This window comes from Dioscorea cayenensis, chromosome 5, assembly GCF_009730915.1.
Source record: "Dioscorea cayenensis subsp. rotundata cultivar TDr96_F1 chromosome 5, TDr96_F1_v2_PseudoChromosome.rev07_lg8_w22 25.fasta, whole genome shotgun sequence".
Classification (NCBI taxonomy): domain Eukaryota; kingdom Viridiplantae; phylum Streptophyta; class Magnoliopsida; order Dioscoreales; family Dioscoreaceae; genus Dioscorea; species Dioscorea cayenensis.
This window is the reverse complement of record NC_052475.1, coordinates 18,321,216-18,328,031: the sequence shown is the minus strand read 5'-3', so window position 1 is coordinate 18,328,031 and position 6,816 is coordinate 18,321,216. Positions and strand designations below refer to the sequence as shown.

Genomic DNA, 6,816 nt, shown 5'->3' with positions numbered 1-6,816 from the left:
ATTACATGTTGTTAGTGGTGATTTCATTTTTAATTGCATGAAAAATACTCACATTATGAAAATTGGGAGTTCATTAAAAAAAACATTTTTGCGAGAAAGTGTTCATTACACCATGAAATTCGATATATTTTGTTAAAAAAAAAATAATGCGTAGATGAAAAATTTATTAGTACAATATAGATAATAAGCAGACTAATACATTTCATCTACGCAATAGAAAACATATAAAGTGGTGTAAGTGTAGCTGTTACACCATGATTGCAATACTATGATACTTCACATTTAAATTTTTTTTAACATAATAACAAATCCAAGAACATGCCACTTTCAACACATTAAAAACAATCTCCCTAAAGCAAATGCTGGCAACAACTAAACAATATAAATAGAAGACAAATGGTTTATTCACATGCCACTTTTTAGTTCAACCTGTGACACGTCCGAATATGCGTATAAACCGCAAGTGCACGGGTGTCGAAGTAATAATTACCCGGTGAGTCGGGTAGTCGAATCCACAGGGAACGGAAGTATTAGTAATAACCACTTCTCAATTATCTAGTCGGAATCAATGAATATGATGAAGTGAACTAATTGCAAGCAAAGCAAACAAGTATGCAAGAAATAAAGTAGAAGAGTCTCAATCACTAAGGATGAGGTATTCGGGCAATGATCCCCCTAAGATCTTCCTTTAAGCTCAAGATTCACTAAATGCTTTAGAATCGGGTCTAATGAGTCGAGGTAGTCCAACGATAACCAATCCTTGTCTCCAAGCAAAAGGCACTAGTCCCCTATAAGGTCCCGGTGGAGAAATCGACCAATCTCAACACTTCACACCCTATATGACCGCAATATGCTATAAGGAAACCTAAGAGTGAAACCGATTCCCTAAATGTAGATCCAACCCTAATTCCCGGCGAAGGATCCTAACCCCCTACAAGGTCCCGGGCGGAGAAATCGAAAGCAATCTCATGCCTCACACCAAATATGGTTGCAAAGAGAATATGGAATACGGAGATAGGAAACACTCAATAGAAGGGGAAAGGGGACACTCCTCCATCTCAAGGCTCACCCTCTCAACCCTCTTTAATCTTGGAAATCTAACTCTAATGGAGACCTCTCACATCAAAGTATTAAATCATGCAATGTAAATCAACCACGAGGATTAACAACACTAGCAAGCAATTAAATCACAAGATTAAAACTCAAGACAACTCGGATTAACTAGAAGCATTAAGAGAATCAATCCAAAATATAAATCTTAGGGTTCACATGCCCAAATACCCACTAGGGTTTAGCCCTCCATGGGCCTAGTTACAAAACAATAATGGATACAATGAAAAGCAATAAAACCCATAGAGAAAACCCCCTCGAATTCGCGCGGATTGGCCTTGATTGGTAGTTCTACGTCTTGAAGGGTTCCTCTCCGAAGCTAGGTCGCCAATGGCTCCCCAAAATGCTATGACGTCGAAGGAACCTATCAAAGTTGGTTTAGAACTCCCTCTCAATCGGCGAAGACCTTCTCCTCAAACCCTAGCCGCCTCTCTCTCAATGTCTATCTCAAAGCTCCGCCAAAAGTCCCTTTAGAATCGGCCAAAAGGTGTATTTATAGCCTCACATCGCGTCTGTCACGTGCCCCCACGCGCTCGTGTGGATTTTCCACATGCCCGCGTGGGCTGCAGGAATTTCCACGCGCATGAATGATTTCCACAACGCGATGATAAACATTCTCCTCTTAAGGCCATACGATCGGGCACACGATCATATGGTAGGCTATATGGCTTTTCCTTCATCAATGCGTCTTGAAAGGTCTTGAAATCTTTACAAAGAGGAGGAATGTGGAGACATGGTTGCCTTTGTGCCCTTCCATTAATAACTTGGCTTGCAAAACTATGGAAAGTTGGCACACATCTCCTCATACACGAACTCCCCTTGTGTCTTCCAACTTGATTTGTACAAGAACTCCAAATATTATGCCATGATAGCCTATCTTCGCTCCCTTTTGAATTCCCAATGCCTTCACAACCTATATGCATAAAAGAACACCCAATACACGAAATGAGACATAAACCGTATAAAATATGATGCTCAATGTATGTAAAACATGCATAAAAACATGTTCACTCAAGCACTTATCAACCTGCACAAGGCAAAATATGTCACTCATGATTGAATACAAAGCATAGTCCACCCATAATAGCGTTTTACTATTAGTAACATCACAAGTAAAATATATTCTGGAAATCGATAAAAATACAAATTTTTTGAGCAGATCTTTTTCTTAACAATTACATAGTGAAATTATTAAGATCACCAAGCATCCGACTTAAAATAAACTCCTTGTGGTGCTCCACTGGATAACCAAGTACTGCATTTAAAAGGTCGACATTCATCACAAGTTTGGTACAAATATTATGAAGCATTGGTGGCTAGAATCCTAAGTCCAGTAGAATTTGATATGTCTCTGTTGGAGATATTGGAGCTTTCTTTGCAATGATCTCACTAGAAGACTTAATATTTTCTACAATAAGCTGACCAGAATTTTTAATTACCTTTGCCACTTTCTCTATTGCATTTTTCATCCCTTCACCAAAACCTCTTTCTCTTTATCAACAAAGTTTTAGGACTTTTTGTTGCCACCACTAGCACCATGAGAAGAAGGAGAGACATGCTCAAAAGGTGAAGGTGGCACCATGCCCACATCATCATTTACAAAATGTTGTGCATTTTGACCTGAAAATTGAGACATAGTAGGATCAACATCAATAAAATCTCCATAGTGATGAAACTTGGACGCTTTTGTAACTCTGAAGCCGTTACAAAATGATTTCCTGTAGCTCTATCCTTCCCATACAAAATGACCATTTATCATAGTGTGGAACAGTAGTTTGCATATATATCGTAGCTTGAGGCTTCACCTACATTAATACATCATAAGTAGATTACTTGTTTCCAAGACAAAATAATAAGGAAAAAAGAAGCATACGAATATATAAAATCTTGATAATTGAAACAGAGTTATGATTCTATCCCATTTGAACATAGTTAAAACAATTCATATTAACCAATTTATATAAATTTTACCTTGGTGAGATCATTCCATACTTCTGGTTCAGCTATCCATATTTGTGTTATTGGATCTATGGTAAATCCACTCATGCCATTCTTGAAGATATCATAAGCATCGGAGAAATGTTTTTTTAAGATCTTCCATCGACTCTTCACTTGATTCTTTTCAATCTTGACGTTCAAATTTTTTGCAAGTTCATCAACAATATTATCATAAGCCTTTCAACCCCATGTTATCTTGATTTAGAAATGCATCAACTAATGCTGCATTCATTGCAGGTGTCCATATTAGCATTTTTGATGTGCTTCCTTCCCTCATGTCATTATTTTTGGATGGCATGCTGTTCAAGGCAAAATAATTCACAAGTATATAAAATTAAAATAAAGAGAAGCGTTATTTTCATAATAACAAATCTATTAGAATACCAAACCTCAATAAGTTTTGCATAAAAACCTACAACATCTGTAATTCAAAGGAGATCAAACATAACAAACAATAAGAAATCAAACACAACAAAGAAGCAAAAGGAAAATTAATGTAAAGACAAAGTTAATTAAGTCTATAAATTATTGTGATGTGTAATCTCTCCACATTGTAGCAGAAAATTCATCTCTTAAATGCTCTCCTTGAGCAGAATCTTCACTATTATTTCTATGAGTACAATATTCATCATAAGTTACCTCTTCGCTTGCTAGTTCGGCATCAACCTCCGCTATAAGGTCATCATCTGGATCCACAGACATCAAATAATTATGTAAAATACAACAAGCTAAAATTATTAAATTCTGAGTTTTCACTCCATAGCGGGCATCAGAAGCATTTGAAATTATAATGAACCTTTTCATCAAAACTTCAAAAGCTCGTTCAATGGCATTACGCAATGATGCATAATGGAGATTAAATAATTCACTATAATCTTGTGGAGGATTTCTTTATGAATACTCTTTCAAATGATGTTGCACACCCTTATAAGGTGTAATAAGTCCTTTTGATAACATGAATCCAGCATCTACGAGGTAATATTTTCCTAAATTGAAACACGTATATTAATAAACCTTTACTTTGAACCAAATAAACATATTTAAGGTAAAAAAACAAAAAATAAACCCAAATAACAATTTATTTACCAGTAGGAATTTTTAGTTTATTCTCAATCCTCAATGCATCTTTTATTATTCTAGAATCTGATGCAGCTGCTTCCCATCCAGTAAGCACATACGTAAATTTTAAGTCAAATGTGCATGTCGGTAGGACGTTTTGTGTTGGATAATCTTTCCTACCACGGTACTTAGAAGCATCTTCACGAGCAAATTTTACATGTATGTGTACCATCAATTGCACCGAAACAATCTGTCACACCCCGTCCCTAGCCAGGCACATGGCAATCGCCATAACAACAAGGAGTGGACCCTACAATGTCCCACCTCCTAGTCACCGTAAGGCTCAAAACAACCCTGCTAACACAACTTACTAAAGGAAGATACAAAGTCCACAACAGGACCAATCAGGGTTCCAAATATAACCAAAAAGTATAAATACATGAACAATACACAAAACTCAAGTCTAGTGGATCCATAAAGTTTACATGCACACTGCACACTAACCTAAATAAGGGGAAAAAGGTAGGTCACTCTACTGCCTGCTCAACACAACCTAGTCTAACGTCGCAGTCTGAGAGAGAAAAAAAAGAGAATGGTGAGTAATAGACGTTACCCAATAAGTGGTGTCAACATAGATATAACAGAGTAGTACAACATTTCCAATAGTAATTACCACAATAATAATAACATATAAAAGGAGTTTCAAGTATTCCACAGACTAATAGATAACAAAATGATTTATAAATAGTACAAGTAAGTAGCATTTTTCAACACATTGAACACTGCTCAAATTATAGGCTGTCCTTAAACAATTCCCAAGCTAATCATGGTCGGGGCTAGCTACGGAACCACCAAGGTGTTTTAAGATTTTTAAAATTTAAAATACTGTCTTCCTTGGTGTTGGCCACTGAGATCGCCGTGTGGTAACCCCGGGTTTCTTACATAAAAAACCCCCCTGTCAATAGCTCCGCGCATCTCTTGACCAGGGTAAACTTAGGGTTGACCACGCCGCCTCCCATTAGGCCGAACTTCAGTCCCACACTGCAGTGTCGGACTGAAGTCCTCTGTCACCATCAAAATCCAAATGCCACAATGAAATTCTTTCCGATTCCAACTCAAGGAATCCAACATCCAAATGTCCAAATAAATATATATACATCAAATCATATTCCATGTATACATGTAAACATGTTTCTTTCAAAATAAATATGTATAAGTATACTAGAATCATGTTTTGCCAAATAACTCCATGCTCAAAATATCTATATATATATATATATCAAATGAAATCTGATTTATCATCAAATTTACGTTATGAAACACATAAATAAATGCTATGATACTCTTATTAAATCTATCAAATTACAAATTAAACCACTCACTGAACCAGTCATCTCGCCTCGAGACACGCTCACTGGTCGGAAGTTTCCTTCCCCTTGGAAGATGCCTCGCCACCTAGAATCATGTAAGGAATTTATGAACCAATGAACACAAGAATGGAAACTAAAATGCATGCGAATGAAATGTTACATATCGAACATATAACTCTAGGGTTTTAGGGGAAAATGATGTGATTTTGGCCCCCAAACGACCTCAAACCGAAGTAAAACTAGTTCCAATGGATTCCAAGTAAGAAGGCCTTTGATTTGGACCAAAGAAATACAAGAAAAGGCCAAGGTTTTTTTTTTGGTGCTACAGTAACTCTGTGTTTGCGACAGTACTGCTATAGTAAAATTTGCCCTTAAACAATAGTTTCTTCCTGATTTACAACACCAAATCATGAAATTTCTTTATAAACATTCACACAAATGAATAACAACGACACTGGCTTCGATTTGAGCCCAAAAACAACTCAAACCAAGGTTTATTTCTAGGGTTTCAAAGATTTCCAAAAATGACTAAATACGAAGAAAATACAAATAAAAAACCTTGGATTGAAGCCTTACCAAGCTCAGAAGAATGAGAGGAAGAGAATAGGAGTGTTGATTCACCGAAAAAGCTCGCCGATGAATTTTTTTTTTCAAGGATTGGGTGTTCGGTGGAATTAGGATAACAAGAAGGAAAACAAAGAAGAAAGAAAGGGATGAGAGAAAAGATAAGGTGCCAGCTTGCTTCTTATCCTTTCATTTTCAATTTTTTTTAAAGAAAAAGAGAAATTATCAAAATGCCCTTAATAATAGAAAATTAAAGAAATGAGTTCAAAAGACCGTTTTGCCCCTGGTTTTCACACACACCTACTGTGTAATCATGCAAAGATGCCACTAGTGCTAAAAGACCATTTTACCCCTAATGCATGCACAAGAATTAAAAAAAAACTTGAGGTAAAAAATCAGGACAGGGTACCACACTATCCTTATATATGAACATTGTATAATATATAAATATTAGAACTCATGTTTTTGTCAACTATGTGAAATGGATGTATATATGCTAACATGTATAAAAGTTTACCGTGAAGTATTTAAAAAAAAATCTTTCATCACATTATGGTTGGATAATTGCATCGTTAGGATGGATAAGAAATTTATCTTCTAATTGGATTATAGTTTTTATCACATTAAGCAAATGATGGCTAATAGTCTCCCCTGAAAGTGGAAACCAGAAGTTTACTTCACGATTCTTGGCACTATTTGTTAGTGTATATAGAGT

At 36.1% G+C, this 6,816-nt stretch overlaps 1 long non-coding RNA gene across 4 annotated transcripts; it reads right to left on the bottom strand.

Annotated features, from left to right (window-relative positions):
* Positions 1–1,995: 1,995 nt before the first annotated feature.
* LOC120262026 lies at positions 1,996–6,237 on the bottom strand. Of its 4 annotated transcripts, XR_005536693.1 has the most exons (6): positions 6,114–6,237; positions 5,550–5,622; positions 3,748–3,794; positions 3,082–3,407; positions 2,550–2,730; positions 1,996–2,023 (listed from the first exon to the last, which is right to left on the bottom strand). It is a non-coding gene; the product is annotated as an uncharacterized LOC120262026 (long non-coding RNA). The 4 variants fall into 4 exon arrangements; XR_005536694.1 differs by having other exon boundaries at positions 2,550–2,915; positions 3,082–3,794; XR_005536692.1 differs by having other exon boundaries at positions 3,082–3,794.
* Between the last annotated feature and the right edge of the window lie 579 nt (positions 6,238–6,816).